Raw genomic sequence first — 20683 nt, forward strand, 5'->3', positions numbered from 1 at the left:
TGAATAAAGCACATGCTTGCCTTGTTTATCTAGTATTTGCGAACGATTTGTGTTCATCCATCCACACATTCTCACCTCACCTTATGTAGCTGTGAGACTCTAGTTTGTGTAGCCTATGGCCACAAAAATGACTTGCACATGGGAGACTAAAGCCTGTGGTTTCCTTACATTATCACTAGGCTGTAACCTCTTAAACGCCATAGGTCAGTGATGACTAATTGAGTATTCCAAAACTTGAATGTGTATGCATGCATACTTAAAAGAAGCACTATCTGTGCTGTTTCTTCATGACTTGCCTGAAGAGTCAGTTCAAGCCATTCTTCAGATTTCAAGCTATAGTATCTAGTGCCTGAAACTTAAGTAGAACTTGAGAATGATTTTTGGCTTGTCACTAGTATTGGGTGAACCTTATCATTTGCCAATCCACATGCAAATAAGTAAAATAAATAAACTACTTAAGCACAGTTATATCAGACAGTAAGTAACAGTGAACATGTAACATCTATAGCTGTATCCACACGTTTGCTTTGATCTTTCAGGACCTGAGATCCCTAAGTTCCAGTTTCTTGCTACTGTAGAGCAGAACTGACCTCTTTTTTTTTTTTTTTAGCATCTTTATTGGAGTATAATTGCTTTACAACGGTGTGTTAGTTTCTGCTTTATAACAAAGTGAATCAGCTATACATATACATATATCCCCAAATCTCTTCCCTCTTGCGTCTCCCTCCTTCCCACCCTCCCTAACCCACCCCTCTAGGTGGTCACAAAGCACCGAGCCGATCTCCCTGTGCTATGCGGCTGCTTCCCACTAGCTATCTATTTTACGTTTGGTAGTGTATATATGTCCATGCCACTCTCTCACTTTGTCCCAGCTTACCCTTCCCCCTCCCCATGTCCTCAAGTCCATTCTCTAGTAGGTCTGCATCTTTATTCCCATCTTGCCCCTATGTTCTTCATGACCATTTTTTTTTTTTTTTAGATTCCATATATATGTGTTAGCATACGGTATTTGTTTTTCTCTTTCTGACTTAACTTTAACTCTGTATGACAGTCTCTAGGTCCATCCACCTCACCACAAATAACTCAGTTTTGTTCCCTAAAAATATGGAACGCTTCACGAATTTGTGTGTCATCCTTGCGCAGGGGCCATGCTAATCTTCTCTGTATCGTTCCAGTTTTAGTATATGTGCTGCCGAAGCGAGCACCAGAACTGCCCTCTTAAAGAAGAGAAGGCTCTAGTGAGGACTGAACAATCGAGCACAGAGAACAGTTTATCAGAGTGCCTATATTTCTGGCCCCCACTGCAGGCCCGCTGAGCCTCAACCTCTGGAACCTGCATTTTAACTAGCTCCTCCGCTGTCTCTTAATGTACATTTTGTTTGCAAACCACTGCCTTAATGCAGGGGTAAGCGTAAAATCTGTGAAGTCCTAATTCCATAACCTTCCCTTTTCTCCATTATTCGTTCCTGTTCTCCCAACTCATCTTAACAAGTTTTATGGAGCTTTTAAGTTAGTGAATGCCTTTCAAAATAGTAAGAATGAGAGTTCAAAATGGTACGAATTTTTCTATTGCCTGTCTTGGTTCATATTATAAACAAGCAAGAAAAGACGTGTCACATATACTCTGCCCATGGTTATTAGAAAACTGATTAAGCAGTGTGAAGACCTGATTCTCTTAAGTTTCTGTACACTTCTTCATCTTCACTTATCTAAGGGGTAGTGCTTATCTTTTCTTGGGTGGAATATGCTCCTTGGATTCCAGAATCTCGGCAAAACCTGTAAAATGAGCTTTGGATCCAGGAACAGAGGTTCCTGGCCTACAAATGCGTGCATGCTTCAGTGACTGCCAGCTGCTGTGAGCCTAGATTCCCTAAACCCAGGACTAGCGTTGTTCTTGATCACTTAAGAAATGTGACTTTTCACGAAAGAGGAGTTCAATCAATACAAATGTTCCTTATGTCCTTGTAATTACCTCTGTCTGCCGAGTAATTACTAGGCATGAGGGGTCTTTACAGCACAGGCATCCCAGGCAACACAGGGATCCACATTCCCAGCCTTTTAACCTCTCCATACCCAGCTGCTTCCATTAACCTCTCTTGGGTCCAGATATTTATAACACTTCAGATTAGGGGTTCTCTGCCACGCCTGTTTCTTGTACCAATGTTTTTCTGACGCGAACAAACATATTCACATGCCGGCTTGCAGCAGTGAGTGTAGTGAATGTTTTCTTTGGTTAAAAAAAAGTCTCCCTACTGTATAGCACAGGGAACTATGTTCAATATCTTGTAATAACTTATAATGGAAAAGAATCTGAAAAAGAATATATATGTATGTATAACTGAATCACTTTGCTGTACACCTGTAACACAACATTGTAAGTCAACTATACTTCAATAAAAAAATTTTTAAAGTCTCCCATTTCATAAAACTGAAAACATTAAATGACCATTAAGTCCTTTGTGTCAACTCAGCCTTACAGAACACACTGAAAAGTTCAAAGCTATGAACGATAATATCATTTTGAGGCTAAGACCTTTCATGTTCCATTTACCCAAGTGGGAAAAATATGGCCAGCCGGACAGTAGTGTATTACAAAGTGATTTTGTTTTGCCTGCTGATTTCATAGGTTAATACTGGTGTTTTAATTATTTGGAATGCTGACATGGTGGGCTACTTACAGCAATAGGGAGAGGGCAGGGCATGCTGTTGCAGGCAGAATCCCACCAGTATGTCCTAGAATCCTTTTGGGACTTCACACCCAGCAGAGGAAACCCCTTCTATTGGATAACTAAAACTTCCTTTCCTATGATTTACACACAGCCCAGCAGAGTCTCATCTATTCAGTAGCCTCACAGAGGTTACATGAGTTGTTTCCAGTTACAAAATGACTTAAGTAGTGAAACAGAGACTGCAGTTTAGCTGCCTACTTCTGCTCTGGTGCTCTTTGGACAGCAGCCTTCAGCTCTAAGGAGATAACATTTATGATCCTTCAAAGGCAGATGAGGAACAAGTCATTCACTTTCACTAACACCCCTTTGAGATGCAGGGAGATGACTGAATTTATTTGAAAGTCTTGTGATTTTGCATATTTTGCTATGACACCCCTGTCTTTCCCAGTTGTTAGAAATGGATATTATTGTACTGATTATTTTGCTTGCAATTGATTTGCATACTGTTATTGCATATTGTTAAATGGTTTGCTGATTAATGACTAATGTTGATTTGGACTAAATGTAATAGAATAAGCAAATTCATTTGTAAATTTAGATATATAATTTAGTTGCTAAATGGTATCATAGAGCTGTTGGAGATTATTTTAGATGAAGTCCTTGCAGGGAAACCCTGCCCACATTTTCTTCCCGTATCCTATATCAATGTTTTAAGCTCCGCACTCCTTTTTAAAAAAATTCATTTCCAAGTCTGGATTTTAAGAAAACACTTCTCAAAGGCAAATATTTCTCCAAAGCCCAGGGTTAATATAAATTACTTTAAATTCAGAACGTGGTAGATATCTCCTAAACAATTTCTTTTCTGAAGGGTCAGAAAAAATTTGAATATATTTTCATGACCTTGAATCAGTGTGTTGTGCAGCAGTATCAACAAAATATAGCAATATAAATTTTTATTAATAAAATTAATAATTATATGAATAAGTATCAGATATATTAATACAGGATTATTGAGTTATAGAATGTCTTAGCTGTTAGGAAACACTTGCTGATGAAGCCTCTGGGGTCCAGAGAGGTTTAGTAATTAATACACATACATACACAAGCTAGTTAGTTGTTGAGTCAGTTATGTGAAGGTTTAATATATTCTGCACTTCAGTATTATACATATGCTTATACTTTGGTATATTTGGTATTTTTAATTATCCCCTAATATATAAAAAAATTTCAACCTGACTTTTCATTTCTGCATTCATCTTCTAAACATATATGCTGCTATTGATTATATTTTATTTCTGCTACTTCATATGCACCATAAATATTTTCAGTTTGGAAATCAGTTTAAATGGTAAAGAGAAACTAAAGAAGAATTTATACCATAGATAGTTTAATGTATTTTTGCTCTTTGTTAAAACTACATTTTAATATGCTCTGATAAAATTGTATCTCATCTACTAAGGTATTAAATTTGGTAACTGAAAATTGTTCTCCAAAGAAATGTAACTCACATTAATTTTCCATGTGCTCTTTTTTACTTATAGTTTTACAGTCCACATGTTTTAAGTCTAACAGAAAAAAAAATCGTGAAGTTGTGAGACAGTTCCAAGTCTGCATCTACATCCTCAGGTTGGTGACCTTGGGTAAATATCATTTTTGTGCTTCTGTTTCATTTTCTTTAAAATGAGTAGTTGAAAGCTTCAAAAACTCTTTCAAAGATTCCATGAGCTTAAAAGGAGATTTGATTGAAAGAAATGTGTGGCCATCATTACCTGGCTGCTCAGTATTTTCATGGACACATACTTGTTACTTACATATGAAGTTTCCTTAAGGAAATTAACTCTTTGTAGGTGTGATATATGGACATTGAGAGAAATGGGTTAAATAAGAAAAAGAAGGGGAAACAAGTTAGTGACAAAGGAGGAATGGTAGGCAGTTAAAATGATTCCTCTTTTACCTCTTTATATCTACAGTCTAGTTATTCCTATTTGAAAACCTACTGGCACCATGTATTATCAACAGGGATGAGTAATATGTAATTTTTATCTTTACTGGGTTACATTTGGCCCACAGACAGTTGACAGCTGTCAGTCAGGTGGCTGGTCAATGAGGAGATACATATAAAGCTGCCAAAGTATTTTTGTTTCTTTAAATACTTACAAGTAAACCATTTTAGCTGGAAACTTCTTTGTCCTGAAATTAAATAGATTGATATTCAGAATAAAATTTATTGAAGTTAGTTGCGGGGAGAACCAAGATTTTCCCTATGAATATACAAGGTAAACAAAATGGTTTTCAAATGTCTTTCTGAAAGGGGAGAATAATTAATTTTTCTCCACTATAAGCTGTCCTTAAGATATGAAGATGTATTGCAAATAATGCTTAAAGTGCATGTGTTTTACAATTAAACTTTTAGTCATTGCAACTTTAAGCCAAGTTTCTAACTAAGGCTTATTAAAAGAAACCATTCCCATACATTGCGGGCGTTGGCATAGGTATTTTACTGACATGAAAGTTGAAAGTTTATCAGAAAGGACAAACATGTAGTTGCATGTCAAACTAGGATTTAAAGCTTTTTCTCATAAGTAAAAGAAAATATCATAGAATTTTAGATTAAGCCAACAATTTAGGGCAGGGTTAAAATTATAAATTTTAGTTATTTAGAAATATTTGGGCTATACCTAACATTGTTTCTAATAGGTTCAGTCACACTTAACTAATTCACAAGAGTCATAAAAAATAATTTGGAAGAAGCTTTTGTATTATTTATACTTAGTGTTAATGACAAACAGTATTTATAATTATAGCCAATTGTATTGCACACAAAAACTTAACAAATGTAATTTCGAAGTTGACTTAAAAGTGTATGTTCAGTTTTGCAGCACTTAGTCATCTTTAAAATCGAGTACTTTGATTCTTTCAGAATATAGTATTTAACAGACCAGGTAAATAAAAAAAATTATGAAGTGCATGGAATACATATTCATTCTTTAAGAGACTAATGAAGTCATCTAAAAATTTCAGTGGCCATGGTTACTCAGGTGCCAGAATCAATATGACGAAGATGACAAAATATCACATAAAAATAGCAGTTGGAAACCACAATAAGTACACTCCTTTTTAAAAAATAAAATATGCTTTAATCTTCTGAACCATATTCTACATGTCATAATTTTAATAAAAATCAGATTTGAGTTTTGAGGTTTCAAAATATGGTTTCATTAAAATGTAGATAAGATTGTGTTTTCAAAATATGAGATTTTTTTGGTGGGGTGGATAATTTCTGGTAACTTTTTAAACCACAAATATTTCATAATTTTAAACAGCAATTAGGTTAGTCTCAAAGAGCATGATACATATAAATTTGTGACGTATCCGTGTCATCATTGATCTGAAAATTGTTTTAGATAACAGTGGTCATTAAAAACAATCAGATCTTATTATTTTCCCACTATGCGACAATGTGTTAAGCATGTAGATTGAAAATTATTTATGGGATTGTCTGAATAAAACAATTGCCTCATAGTGTTAATTTATATTGGTAGGAACGTTTCTCTTCTTAAGCACCAGTTTTGCCCCCCACAGCCAAGAAAATTGATTTTATGCATAATAATTTATAGCATTCTTGATCAATGTATGCCGCGCATCCTTTACATTCATTAGTCCATGTTACTTGTGAATATGGATTTTGGTTATTAAAATGGTTTCATATGTTTACTATGTATAGTCCCTAGCTTTACGCTCCCTACTTGCTTAAATGTTTTCAATTTGCTATAATACAACAATTTGTAGAGAAATGCTGTGAAGCATAGTTAAAAGAATGAGTCCTTGAAATAGAATCACTTTTTAAAAATATGTCCTAACATGTGGTCTCATTTTTCCATATTTTGCATTAATTGAAATCCTATTCTGAAAAAAATATTTTTGCCTAAACTTTTGAATTCACAAAATAAAAATACCAATTATATAAATGTTCTAATTTTGGAAATCAATGACGTAAAAACATGCTTTAGTAGTGTTCATTGTTTATTCTGAAAATTTTTCTCTGAAGAAACTCTTTGTAACAAGAAAATGTTGCCACTTCTAATTATTAAATATTCTGTGCAATACATGTTTTAAAATTGTATTAAAATTAATTTCATATTCTCTCTAATCATATTCCTGTCACATGTATGCATAAAAAATTCTAGCCCATGAAACTTTTGAAAAGAGCATGTACCATTTCACATTTTTACTTGGAGAAATATTGAAAAATAACATTTTATTTAGAATGAGTAGATTATGACAGAATTAGATAAAAAGGAGACGAAATGATATTTGTATATTTATTTGAATAGTCTAGTATCATATATATAATTAACTCTTCATCTTTCAGATACTGAAGATAGTAATGAAAGAGACCAACATTTAAAATATGAAGCATTTTCTTTTAAAAAAACTTTTTTTTTTTTCACTCTAAAAAGTTGTCAAATGGTAACAGCCCTACTTTCTACACCAGGAAAACCCACTGTTGAGTTAGTTGGCTCTGATTCCAGTGGTCTCATCAGCTTTCTGAATGTAGGTACCTCAGCAGTGCCTCTTCCAAGATAACAAAATCAACTTTTAGAGATTAAAAAGTATATTTTGGCAATTGAAACTCACCAGCGCCTTTCTGCTTCTCCAGGAAGTTGTACCCGTCAGCACCTGCTGAGGGCTTTGTTGTCCAAACTCTGACAGGTAAAAAAATTCCTGTAGAATAAAGCCAGACCAGCTGGCTTTGAAGAGAAACCCCCAGTTTGGGCTTCCTTTGCCTCCTCTCCTTTTCTATGAAGACCCAGGCTTTCCCCCCTTGATCGTCAAGCCGTAAGATGCGTGATCCCTGTGCACAAGTGTCTGGCAGGCCAAGGTGCACCTGTTCCTGTCACTCTGGAGTAAATTTAGCTGCAAAGGTATCACTGACAACCAGACCTTTGTCAGTGCTGGCAAAAGAACACAGACTTGCTTTCCTCTCCTCCCCCCTTACTAGCCCCTTCGCTGCTAGTTCAAATGGAAAATATCAAATCGGAAGTCTATCCAAAAATCATTCCTGAAAAATGAGATTGCTTTCATATGGTAAAAAGTAAGTTTCTTATTTCACACAGACTTTAAAATTACATTTCCAAGAATGATCTTGGAAGAAGACGAGTTTTTGTTCAGTTAATTGTGGCTGGAAACTTTTTAATGGAAACATAACACACATTTACTTCATTTCAGGTTATTAAATTGTGTTAAGCATTAAAGTTAGTTGCCATTCTTTGCTGTAGCTCATTTGTTCTTTTTGATCCAAAGATATATCAGAAGGTTAAAACTCATCACATAGGGGGGATTAATCATGCTACCAAAATTAGAAAGCATGTAGTTCTGACAGACTGAATGTCAAAATTGTATGCTCATAGCACTTAAACGATTGGGAATCTGGGATCCCACTACGACATTTAAAATGGCAGCTAATGTCTGTGGCAACCTGGGTGTTTAGGAGCGGGCTAAAGCTAGAGTTCTCTTACTCTGTGATGACGGTAAGGACATTTATCATTTCTGTGAATTTTTTAGATTAATTTCCTTATTGATGCTTTGAGAGCAATTCCTCTTGAAGGAAAAGAGAGAGGCAGGCAGTGTTCATTGATACATCTGACATAAATATAGTAGTCAAGATACAGAAAGCAGCCCAAGGAGTAATGTGCTTAGCCATGGCATTCAGAGCTTTTGCTTTACTAATTATGGTTTCTTAAGTGGTGTTTAAAAGAGTTGTGCGAAGTACCTGTTCTGCCATATTTTTATTGCCATTTACCAGGGTTGGGTGTGATGAGAAGAAGAAATCTGGGTCAAAATCAAAAGTGCTTTGTAAAATAAACAAAGTTCTTATTTACTTACTACGTATAAACAGCCACTCACCAAGCCTCATTTCTCCACAGGGCACCACTTTCAGATAAAAACATAGACCTGAATGGCATCATCCAGTATCCAAGGAAACCATGTAAGTACCTCTCTCACTGTACTTCTCTTATTCAGGGTTTAAAAGCTAGCTGAGTACTGAATAAGTGAGTGTTTTTATTTAATAATTATATGGGAGGTACTTTTTAGGAGCTTGCTAAAAAGAAACAGGTTCTTGATTGTTACATGCATCATAACAAAACCCTTATGTTTTCCTCATATTTGAGAAAATTTTGTGTTTAGTCCCAACTTCTCCATCAATTCTCATTCTTAGGTACAAAACAGCTACTCAGAGTCTTAATGAATTAAGAGTTTCAAACTTTTCCAAGACCCATTAGTGTCTGAGAAACAATGTTTCAGAGGCCTTGTGCCAGGAGTAGTTACCTAATTGTAATAAAACCTTTTAAATTTCAAAAGTTAAGAAAAATGACTTGTAAAATAATATTTTTGTTGGTAAACATTTATAGCAATTTATTTGGTTTTAGACTTGCTTGGGGAATGAGCAAGTGAGCAAAGAGATGAGGTTAAGTATTTAAATGACCCAAAGAATCTTGAAAGCAAGTGTAATTTCCAAAATGCAAAAATCTGTTAGCAAAACGGTTTGGGAGGTTGGCATATTATTTTCATTCATTCTTTCTTTTTTTTTTGTCCCCAAGCTTCTGTAGCTAATTTCAAGGCTCTAATTAATTTTCAGGAACTATGGAATCTACTATGGAAATTTAGTTTCAAAACAATATGCTATTCTGGAGAAAGATCCATTTCTAAAATAATTGGATTGTTCTTTCAAGTATTTCTTTTTTTTTTTTTTTTTTTTTTTTTTTTTGCGGTACACGGGCCTGTTACTGTTGTGGCCTCTCCCGTTGCGGAGCACAGGCTCTGGACGTGCAGGCTCAGCGGCCATGGCTCACGGGCCTAGCCGCTCCACGGCATGTGGGATCTTCCCGGACCGGGGCACGAACCCGTGTCCCCTGCATCGGCAGGCGGACTCTCAACCACTGCGCCACCAGGAAGCCCTCGAGTATTTCTTTACCTGGACTTTATTATGTTTTTCATATTTGACCTTTCTACTTTTAAAATCAAATTATTTTCAATGCTAAATGATTATTCATTATAGATTACTTTTTAATGAAATACTTAAAAGTATACTCATGTAATTATAGATCTTTTTTACCATTTGCGTCAGCTATGTGGTTTAACTAGTCTTTTAAACACAGACATGTTACTTTTCATCAAGGTTTTCAGGAGTTGCATTTAAATGCAGCTGGTTTAGCCCTGTGGTTTGGGAGTTTTTCATATTATTTGTATTTACTTTTGTTACTGTTGTATTTCTGACTTTGCTCTGCAGCCTGGTTCCTTGCTAAGCATGAATGACAGAGATGATCTCACTCATAGTTTCTCTGCTAAATTAGACATACCCTTCACCTGGTCGGAGGACCCGGCTAGGCTGTGAGAGTTTTTTTTTTTAATGCTAGTTACAAACTTCAAAAGTGTGGAGGTGGAGGCCTGAGGTACTGCCCTCTAAACTAGGAATTCCTTTCCACAAAATAAAGTTAATTGGTGGCAATTGCTGGGTAAACTCGGAAGCAGTGCATGGTTAGAATAGATCATTATAAAGAAAGAAAATGCAAATTGAAAGGGAAAACTAGCTAATGTTATAATTCCTTATCTTGAGGAAATGGAATTTTAAAAAATTCCATTCTCCCTATAGCGAGAGGAAAAAGAAAATCTACACTGCAGTGCTTGTGGCACAGTTTTAAATATTTACATTAGAATATAGATTTTCCAGAAAAATCATTTAAATCTGATAGGTTTAATTCAACCTCCTATACCAAAGAGAAAATGACAATAGAAACAAATTGATATATGCACATCAGTTCATCAGTAGTGGCCTCTCTAACAAAGACCATCATTATTCAATAGAACTTTCTGTGATGATGGACATGTTCTCTATCTGCACTGTCCAGTATGGTAACCAGTGGCCACATGTGTCTGTTGAGCACTTGAAATTGGCTTGTGCAATGGAGAAACTGAATTTTAAATTTTATTTAAATTTAATTACTTTAAATTTACATAGGTCATATGTGACTAGTGGTTACTGTACTATATTTTGTTTTTATCAGAAATTAAAATGCCCTCTCACAAAGAATTTTTAATCCTTTGGTATTCTATCACACAATATCATTTTTTATATTTGCTTTAATATTTAAATTATCATTGTAGTAAATTTTTTTATAACATTTCCCAAAGATAAGTGTTTTTAATACAGTTGATGGGAAGACATTATAATATATTGTTTTATAAGCGCAGCCTAGCAACTTTTAAAATGGCCATTGTAAACAAGACTGTGTCTAAAAAGAAAAACACTTTAGTAAAAGTTCTAACTGTGGTGATAAATATTTTGAAAAGTTCACTTACAATTTCTGCAATACATCCTTGCAAATATTTCCCAAAATGTAACCAGCCTACACAAATGCTCACTGGCCTTGATCCCCCAAAGTTGATTCTGCTCCCAAAGCACACATCAGGGTTTAAATCTGTTTCCAAGGCCTTTTCAGACATTTAGTGAAAATGAACATTAGGATGCATGATGATATTTTAATAATAGTACTAATACAGTAGTATTATAGACAGAATAATTACTTAAAATACTGAGAATTTAAAAGTTACATTTAAAAAAAAATCAGTAAATCAACTCACTTCTTGCATATATGTAGCATATTGGTTATTTGTAGGATATTGAACTATAGACCATGAGGAATTTTTTTAAATGGAAGATATAACACTCATCCTCTTAGGAGCTCCCTTTATTGGACTTGGGCATATCCTTTTGGAGGGTAGGATTCAGATAAGGTAAGAAGAGAGAGGAGATTTCTTTTGGCAGAACCTTGGACAAGCTACTCAAAATATCCCTCCTACCGTCAAAAAAAAAAAAAAAGAAAACAGTTTTTAGATAAAACATACTTTCTAATGAATTATTTGACTTGAGAAAGAATTTTGGACATCTCCAAAGATTCCTTTCCCCTCACCTCAAAACCCAGAAACTGAAAAGTGTGAGCAGTAAATGGAGTTGTTAAGCAAACGGTAGACATGGGAATGGCCAAACTGAATGGAATGAGCTGTGTTGCAAGGATGCTGTTGGAAGGACAGCAGTCAACATGCTCTATTAGACTTCTCACACACCTCGCCTTATTAAAAGAATAGGAAGAAGTAACAACCACGTTTATAGACCCAGTTTTTTGGTCTCCTTTGATATCTTTTGGTGTCTTAGATTAGGTAGTCAACCACTTGTATACTGTCAGGTTTTCAGAGAGAAGGTCTATCCTTGCTTAAAAGACAGTGTTCTGTGTGGAGAACACATGGTTCTCCGGTAAGGAAATCCGGCAAATCACAGTCTTCAGTGTCCTTGTAAAATATCGTCTCTGATCTCGCTGTGTCTGAGAAATTGTTTTCATTCAGACTGTGACTGCTGAGTCCTTAACTACCACCTCAATTATGTATTTATTTGTGTGTTTTTAAGTTTATTTATCTAAATTTGTTATATGAAAATTCCAAACATATTTAAAAGTAGAGAGAACGGTATGAACTTGCATACAGTTACACCTACTTCAACAACTATTGTCTTGTAGGCAACTTTGTTTCATCATATCCCCTTACCACCTCTCACCTCATCCCAAATTATTTTGAAGCCAATCCCAGACATGACATCACTTCATCCTTTAATATTTCAGTAGGTATCTTTAAAAGATTATGACTTTTTTTTAAAATTGAGAAAATGAGCCACATCTAAAAAATAAACCACACTGAAAAAGTCAGTATTTCTTATTGTTGTCAAATAGGTACAATCAATATTCAAATTTTTCCAATTGCCTCAAAATTTTTTGTAATTACTTTTTACTGTTTGAAACAGAGTATGTTTAAGATCCATACTTTGCAATTGGTTGATATTTCTCTTCTCTTTTAATCTATAGGTTTCCCCCTCAGTGTATTTATTTTTCCTTATTTGTTGAGAAAACTGGATTGTGCTTGTAGAGCTTTCCATAGTTTGTATTTGCTGATGCATTCCTGTGGAGTTGTTTAATAAGGTCCTCTGTCCCATGTCTATCCTATTAGTTGGTAATTAAGACTAGGAACCTGACCAGATTCATTTGGAGAAGGCTGGGCAAAACTACTGGTTCTGTCTCTATTTGAGATGTTAGCAGGTATTGATCATTGCTTAGATCCATTTATTCCTTAGGGTTAGGAATACCCAGCCTCGTGTAGTTTCCTCACACATTTGCCCAGATCAATACTCTGCTAAACTCCCGCGTGGGACTCTTTGCAGATCTTAGGAGAACTTTCTCTGTGCAGCAGCTCTCTGCCATGGGCTCTGACCTGTAGCCACCCTGTTCTGCCATGCCTTCACTTCTGTTTCCTCAGCTCGGGGAGTTTGTGTCCCTTGAGTTACCCTCCCTGTTCCACTGCCAAGAAACCCTCAAGACAGTAAGCAGGACATTCGTAAGATTCACCTCCTTGGCTCTTCATCTCTCAGGGATAACTGTTCTTTGTTGCCTGATGTCCTGTGTCTTAAAAATCATTGTTTCATATAGTTTGTCAGAGTTTGGTGGTGGTTGTTGTTTTAAGAAGGAGGGTACATCCAGCCCCTCTTAATTCATTTTGGCTGGATAGGAAGTCTCTCCAATTGTTTCTTAAAAAGTTTAACCATAGCTTATTAATTCAAACACTATCTTCACATGAAGCTCAATACTTGAAACAAAGTGAAAAATGTTGGAATTGAAGTGTGTGTGTGTGTGTGTGTGTGTGTGTGTGTGTGCTTGTGTGTGTACTTTGGAACACTGCTAAAGTCTTTAAACTGTCTGTGCAACTTCCAGGACCTCTTCCTGATATTTTTCCTCCCAACTAATTACGTTTTTTCCACAAGATGAGCTGTTTTATTTCCTGCCATTTAGAGGCAATGTTGTGGTTCTTTCATTCATTCCTTCAGCAAGTATTTTGAGTACCTACTGTGTGTTCTATAAAGTGTTGAAGATACAGTGATGAATATGACACAACCTGTCCCCTTAAAAATCTTGCCATTTATTTTCGCACTGAAACTTGTACATGAATGTTCATAACAACTGTATTAGTTAATAGCCCCAAACTGGAAATACCTAAATGAGCATAATGGATGAATGGTTAAACAGACAGGGATATATCCATAGTATGTAATACTACTTAGCAATAACTAGTAATCAACTATTGCTATGGGCAACAACTTGGATAAACCTCAAGGAAATTGTGCTGCATGAAAAGAGTTTACCTTAAACAGATACATTATTGCTTGTTTCCATATATATAACATTCATAAAATAACATAATTACAGAGATGGAGGACAGATTAGTGGTTGCCAGGGGTGAGAGGGGAGGGGAGGGAGTAGGTGTGGACATGAAAGGGTAGCACTGGGAGTCTGTGGTGATGGCACAGTTCAGTGTCCTGATTGTGGAGTGGTTACTCAAAGCTACAGATGTGATAAAGTTGCATGCAGCTGCACACATACAAATAAGTGCATGCATAACTGGTGATGTCTGAGTAAGCTTTATGGATTGTACCAATGTTAATTACCTGGTTTTGCTATTGTAGTTATGCAAGATGTTAACACTGGGAGTGGGGAGAGGGACTGGGGAAAGGGTACACAGCACAGTCACAGGACATTTCTTTGCACCTTTTTGTGAATTTTTAATTATTTCAAAATCAAATGGTTTTTCTTAAAAATCTTGCAATTTCATGGAAGATACAAGGAACGAAATAGCCAGTTACAATACATTGTAATAATACTCAGTTAATGGAAAGTACTATGGGGTATGTGTATGGAGGAGTACCTTATTCCCAAGTCCAGAGGCAATGGTCTCTACTGCTCCTTTGTCTCCTACAACTTCCCAGTCAGGCCCTGCTTCTATTTGAGAGGCATGTATTAGTGGTAATGGACTTGCAGAAGGCTTGTGAGTAACCCTCCTCCACCCTTGCCACACAGAGCCATGTGCCCTACTCGTTAAGGCCTCAGTAAAATATCGTCACCATACAAGGCAAACATTTTATAAGGATGAGCCTGTATACGGTAACAGGAGTCTCATGTTCTTACAACATGTTCAGATGTAAGTTCAAAGACCTATTCCAAATTTAAGTATCAATGAGTTTTGGATTACACACAGTTTTGGCTCATCTCAGGTCCTATCCTGCCATCAACCCCCGTCAGCCAGAGTTTTACTCTGACCTGTTTAGAAATAGCCCTTGTGTGTGAGGACGAACACAGAGCTGCAGTGGGTTTTGTACATACATTGTCACTTGTTACTGTAATGTATTTTAATTCAGTGACAGATTGTCACATATTTTGAGTATTCTTAAGTTATAAAAGTTTTTCCCCGTTGAAACTAAGTAGAATATATATATTGTTTCTGATATGTTGGGAGACATATTTTGGTTCTATTCATATTTAGTAGGAAGCACTAGAAAAGCCATTCAATGTGAATTTATACTCTTGTCACATTGTGACAACTCAGTTGTCTTCTTAGAATTTTATTAGGCTGTGTCTGTATTTCACAAATCCATGACTAGATGGGCTTACAATGTATAAGCTGGAATATATATATATATATATATATATATATATATATTTTTTTTTTTTGCGGTATGTGGGCCTCTCACTGTTGTGGCCTCTCCCGTTGTGGAGCACAGGCTCCGGATGCGCAGGCTCAGCGGCCATGGCTCATGGGCCCAGCCGCTCCACGGCATGTGGGATCTTCCCGGACCGGGGCATGAACCCGTGTCCCCTGCATCGGCAGGAGGACTCTCAACCACTGTGCCACTAGTGAAACCCTGGAAATATTTTGATGTTACTTGTTGTTGTTCTTGTTGTTCCAGAAACTCACCCCTCCTCTCAGTGTGAGGAAGACCTCCTTGGAGTTGCCCTTGGACTAAGGAGGGTGTCTGAGTCTGTACCTGTGTGTGTTAGTGGAATATTCACTGGGTAGCAAACATCCGTAGACTTTTTAATCCAATCTGAGTCTCCCTGAAATAGAGTCTCAAGGTGTATGATTAGGCAGCTTTGTTTGTGTCATTTACCTTTATGAACATAGCGGCCAATATGAAATTGCCTATGTCTACTTTGTGAAATTCATACTTAGCTCTATCTTTTGAACTCATTCTTCTTTTTTTAAAAGAATTGATGAATCGATGGGGTCTTGATCCATTTTTTTCAAATTTTGCTAAGATAGAAATAATATATTTTAGATTTAACAGAGAGTTTATTATTGATCAGATCCTGAGACTTTTTCTCATTTTTTTTGTGGTGTCCAGTTGTATACTACTTTTTATTTTGACATTTTATTAATTTTGATTTTCTGAAATAAAAACTTGTTATTTGTGTGCTAAATCCTTTAAAACCATTTATGAAAACAAACCAGACCATGTCAATGATACAGCTGACTCAGAATATGTCTTTCTTATTTTCTGGTAATTTGTACCAACTGGGTGGTCCTGATTTTTATATGACCATGATCTTTTCTGTATCCTATCCTATCTCTGTATATCTTAGAAAATTATTACTTATTTCTTATTCTTATTTTTTTTAATGTATTTATTATAAGGACTCTTAAGGTTGCATAACATTCCACATGTTGTGTACTTTTCCTACAACCTTAAGATTGTACCATGTGAGTCTGGTTCTGTAGTACTGTTAAATAATATTACAAGCATTTTTCTTGGAGAGCTATAGGGATTAACAGGAAGCAGTGGCTTTTTCATAGATTTGGGAAGCTCTGAAATGGTTTTTTCTAGGTAGCCTAAATATCCTTGAAACATTAATTTTGGAATAAGAGTTGAATGAGCACCAATGTAATTCCTCCACTTTATAAAGAGAGAGGCACTGCCACCATCTGACTTCCTTGCCCTGTGTGTACCTGAACAAAATTGAGCTGAATGTACTTATGCTCCCACCTGTAGCCAATCCTGTCAGTTCCTGGACCAAACCCAAAGACAATAGGAAGCATATTTAGAGCCTCTGAGTTTTTCTCCCTCAGTGGGTACATCTGGTGGCCCAACTACAACTGCGAGGCTCACTGTTCCTTCTCAGCTCGAGTCTCTGTAGTCCACTGGATCTGGGAGGGCCTGACTCTGAGCCTAGCCCCAGGGGCCTGTGTGGCCTCACAGTCACAGAAATGATCCCCTTTCTCTTTTTATGGGACTAGGTCTCTGCCAAGTCAACTTGGGTCTTTGGATGCTGTCTCTGTCTTTAGATCGCACTGTGGTGGCTTACGGAATGTGATCAGATCTGATAATGACCACTCCTTTCCTGATTTCTAGGTATTCAAGTAGTCACTCCTTCTCTGCCTGATTTGAGACCATGTTACCTACAGCTGCATGGGACTGCAGAACTCACTGTGCCCTTCGAATGTTATGCCTGTCTGTCTCACTGACCCTTGGGTTGGGTGACAGCCTTGGATGGGGCCCGTGCTGTATTTATGATCCCAAATGTGAGTACTGACCTGGTATTGCTAAAAATCCATTCTGCCTCACACCTGTAGCAGGGAGAAGGGCCACAGACATAGTGAGTCCCCGGAGAGTGGCCTCTCACTGATTACACCATAGTCAGAGGCTCACTCACTTTCTTATCTGCTATTTAATTCTTCCTAGTTCCAAAAAGCTTTTTCATAACTTTCAGTAAGACGCATACAGTAAGGAGCAGAACGAAGCCAAGTAAGAAATAAGGGGTGGGATTAAACTGAACCAGAAATTCATGGCCTTCCTGCAAAGAAGCCTGAAGTTGAGTAACTTGAATTTTAGACTCAAGTGTTCTGCCAGTCAGAGAAAAAGGGAGGTGTGAAAACCGACGACACTCACTATCAGATCAGAGTGGGGCAGGAGATTCAGTTCATCAAGAGAGATGCTCTTGTTTCCTAACTGTGCGTTTTGGGGAGGAATGTATTGAGTGGTTTGTTACATAAAATTTTTGTATCTGACCATCATATTAAAATGCCAGTGCATGTTGCTGAATCCTTTCTAGCATGAAACACTTCAAAAAATTATTCTTCTTCACAATGCCTTTAGACTAGCACAGTTCAATAATTTTCTAGTATCCACAGTAAAAAGTAAAAAGATACATGTGAGAGTAATTTAATGATATACACATTCCACTCAATATATCCAAAAATATTATCTCAACAGGTAATGAGTATAAAAATTATTGGCACATTTTCTTTTGTAACTAAGTCTTTGGAGTCCAGTGTTTATTTTTGCCCTTACAGCACAACTCAGTTTGGACTAGTCACATTTCAAGTGCTCATAGCCACATGTGGGTGAGTGGGGTAGTGGTGGAAGAGGCAAGTCTTGTTTATTGTAATATCCTCGTGATAATTTCAGTCTTGAGATTTCACAGCTACAGTTATCATCAGGAACCTTTAAAGGCAAATTCTTCTGCGTTCCTTGTACTGAGTGGTTGGTCATTAATCTAAAAGTTATCATTTTATGTCACCAAAACGAATTTGATGAGAAGAACAAATAGATTCAGTCATTATCAAGAAAGCAAATAACTTGCTCTGAAAACTTATGGACCCTTACTTTCCATCCTTGTCATTAGTGAATGTACTATAATTTACATTATCTGGGAGATTCTCTTGATCTCTTTTTATGCCACCTGTTTCCTTAAGACTTCCGTGATTTCACCAGCTTTCTCTTCTAGGGTTCCAATGAGAATTCGTTTGTATTTTTTCAAAGATATTCATGACTTTTTGCTTGACATTCAGTTACCGGTTCATTTCTTTGATAGCCCCTTGTTGAGAACTGAGACTTGTTGGCTGTCAAGTCTTCAATGCCTTGCATGGAGTAAAGTGTAGTCGGTAGTGCTTGTTGGATGAACACGTATGTGTCTTCTCCTCTGATTTATGGTCTGGAAAACAGGGGCATGTTTTGACTCCTTTGTAGCATAGTGTGGGGAATGTACTTGATGCTTAATGAATTCTTGCTGACTGGACCCAGGACTTATAATTGGCCTTCCTAGTCTTGGTCCAAAACTGTATCCATCAAACTGTTAAATTACATCCCTGAAAAGACAATCACTGTTTTCATTTGGAGGAAGAAGTACAAAAACACATCACCAACCTTTGTTGCTGGTTCCTAACTGACTCTATGAAAAAAGGAAAGAATTAATGGAGAAAGTGACACTCACTTTAGTTAAATGCCAATAAAGTACAATATACAATTTTTGCCAGAAGGAAAAGTAGGACTATTTTCCTAGGTCCTAAACATTATGATGAAAGAATCTAGTCTGTACATATTTGAATCATTCATTCTTCCATCCAATAAATACCAAACACCTGTTATAATTAAGACATTGTGTTAGGCACAGGGGATAAAAAAAATGAAGTATTTTGACCCTCAGGTTGCTCACATTTTAGTTGGAAAGCCAGAGCATGACAAAGACCTTTTTAAACCATTTGTAAGTTTAGAGCAAGCTAGCTACTAATGGGAAGAAGATTCAGTAAATCTAATTTTCACTCTGTTTTTCCTTCAGTGGTGTTGGCTAATAAGTATTTTTAGAATAAATGTGTATATAGTGGTTTGTTTTCAAAGACGTTACATTATTTGGCATTTATTACATTTTATTTATTTCTTTGATGGATTAATTGCAGTTAAATTACCTTAGCATGCTAGAACAGATTTTACAGATTTTGACATATGATTAACTAGCATAAGGCATAACTAATATGGTTTTTAGTGGCATGCTATGTATTAAAGCATAACATTTAAACACACACTTCATCAGGGATTTTTGCAGTTACAGTGAATTAGAAAGATTTAGATATCGGAACTCTCCCCCACTGCTGCCTGCCTTAAGGGAGGGGCAGGAATTTTATAATTGAGATTATTATAGAAGAGTGTCCTGACATAATTGATTGACTTTAGTGATGTGCCCTGAAAGTTCAAATTCAAGGTGTGCACTTATTTCAGTCAGCTTATTCTGAATGTTTAAATAAGAAATACTATTTCTGGGTATTCTGAATAACTCGCTGTACATTTATTCCTAATAGTGAGCATTTGGACTAATGATGGATTACTAATGAGCATGTAAATGTACCACCTGATTACATTAATATATGATCTTCCATGACGAGGTCTGAAATGAACATTTCTAGTGTGTATTCCTTTTCCCCAAATGGCACTGTGGTGTATACTGAGCAGGACCGAGACAAGGGTGTTTTTCTTAAGAGCCACTGATTTAGTCAGTTATCAGAAATCACATTATAATAAATGCTGTTCTAAGATTTTTGATTAACCTTTAAATAAATGTTACTTTGGAAAAAAAATCTGCCAAATGTGTTAATGATAAATTGTGAAGTGGTAGTAATTGCAAGTATGGCTTCATAGATAACATAGTTAATTGATACCACCCTCTCAAACATATATAGCACATCAGCTGCTATGAGGCTGCATGAATGATAGTAATGGTGTCTGTGACATTTTTGATGTATTGAGGATGATATGAGCAAAATGGAAACTTAGAGTGCTCACCAGGGTCATTCTCTCATGGACATCTGATGCCCATGGTCAAGTAAATTTTTAATGACGCATAGTCACTACACACCTTTCAGCCTTCTGAAGAGGTAAGTGTACATTGATCTGTGCTAATTAGCCTTGCAGAGTACTTCAGACATCCTTGCATGAACACTATTATTTAATAAGAATGGGAGCTGTTTTTTTCACAAGCTCAGCACTCGCTCCTTGGATGGCTGTACTGTTGCTGTTTTTCTTTTTTTTTCACTCAAGTCTCATGTTCATTCTTGTGTTTGTCTCGCTCTGTAGTATCCATGCAGCTGCATAAAAAAGTAAGCAAAAATTAAGGAGTGGGTCTGATTATGAAGGTTCATTGTTATTATAAGAAACCCATAAAGCACACATCCATTCCTTTCCTTATGTATAGGGTGCTGACTGCATAAAATTGCTTGGAAAGACATTAAGGATATACAAGCACTTCTGTTGAGGTGTACAGTGGGATGCTTTTATGTTTGGCAATAAAGGTGGCTCTGGAATATCTGATTTG

At 36.4% G+C, this 20683-nt stretch overlaps 1 protein-coding gene, 1 long non-coding RNA gene and 1 other non-coding gene across 12 annotated transcripts in view; 1 reads left to right on the forward strand and 2 right to left on the reverse strand.

The window, feature by feature from the left end:
* The window catches only part of MEF2C (myocyte enhancer factor 2C), a 169865-nt gene extending 162371 nt beyond the window's left edge, over positions 1-7494 (reverse strand). For 5 of the 10 annotated variants that reach the window (XM_060143245.1, XM_060143261.1, XM_060143243.1 and 2 more), the window contains exon 1: positions 7308-7493. The gene's annotated coding sequence lies outside the window, so the exon portion shown is untranslated. Of the gene's footprint in view, positions 1-4826; positions 4860-7307 lie in introns of all 10 variants that reach the window. The other 5 variants (XM_060143246.1, XM_060143244.1, XM_060143258.1 and 2 more) reach the window with 3 other exon arrangements.
* On the reverse strand, positions 1099-1205 carry LOC132518967 (U6 spliceosomal RNA). Its single transcript, XR_009540073.1, has one exon. It is a non-coding gene; the product is annotated as a U6 spliceosomal RNA (small nuclear RNA).
* A 633-nt stretch (positions 7495-8127) lies between the features above and the next one.
* The window catches only part of LOC132516940 (uncharacterized), a 141101-nt gene continuing 128545 nt past the window's right edge, over positions 8128-20683 (forward strand). Inside the window, exons 1-3 of the long non-coding RNA XR_009539530.1 lie at positions 8128-8200; positions 8597-8658; positions 16951-17120. This is a non-coding gene — a long non-coding RNA (uncharacterized LOC132516940). The remainder of the gene's footprint in view (positions 8201-8596; positions 8659-16950; positions 17121-20683) is intronic.

This window comes from Lagenorhynchus albirostris, chromosome 3, assembly GCF_949774975.1.
Source record: "Lagenorhynchus albirostris chromosome 3, mLagAlb1.1, whole genome shotgun sequence".
Lineage (NCBI taxonomy): Eukaryota > Metazoa > Chordata > Mammalia > Artiodactyla > Delphinidae > Lagenorhynchus > Lagenorhynchus albirostris.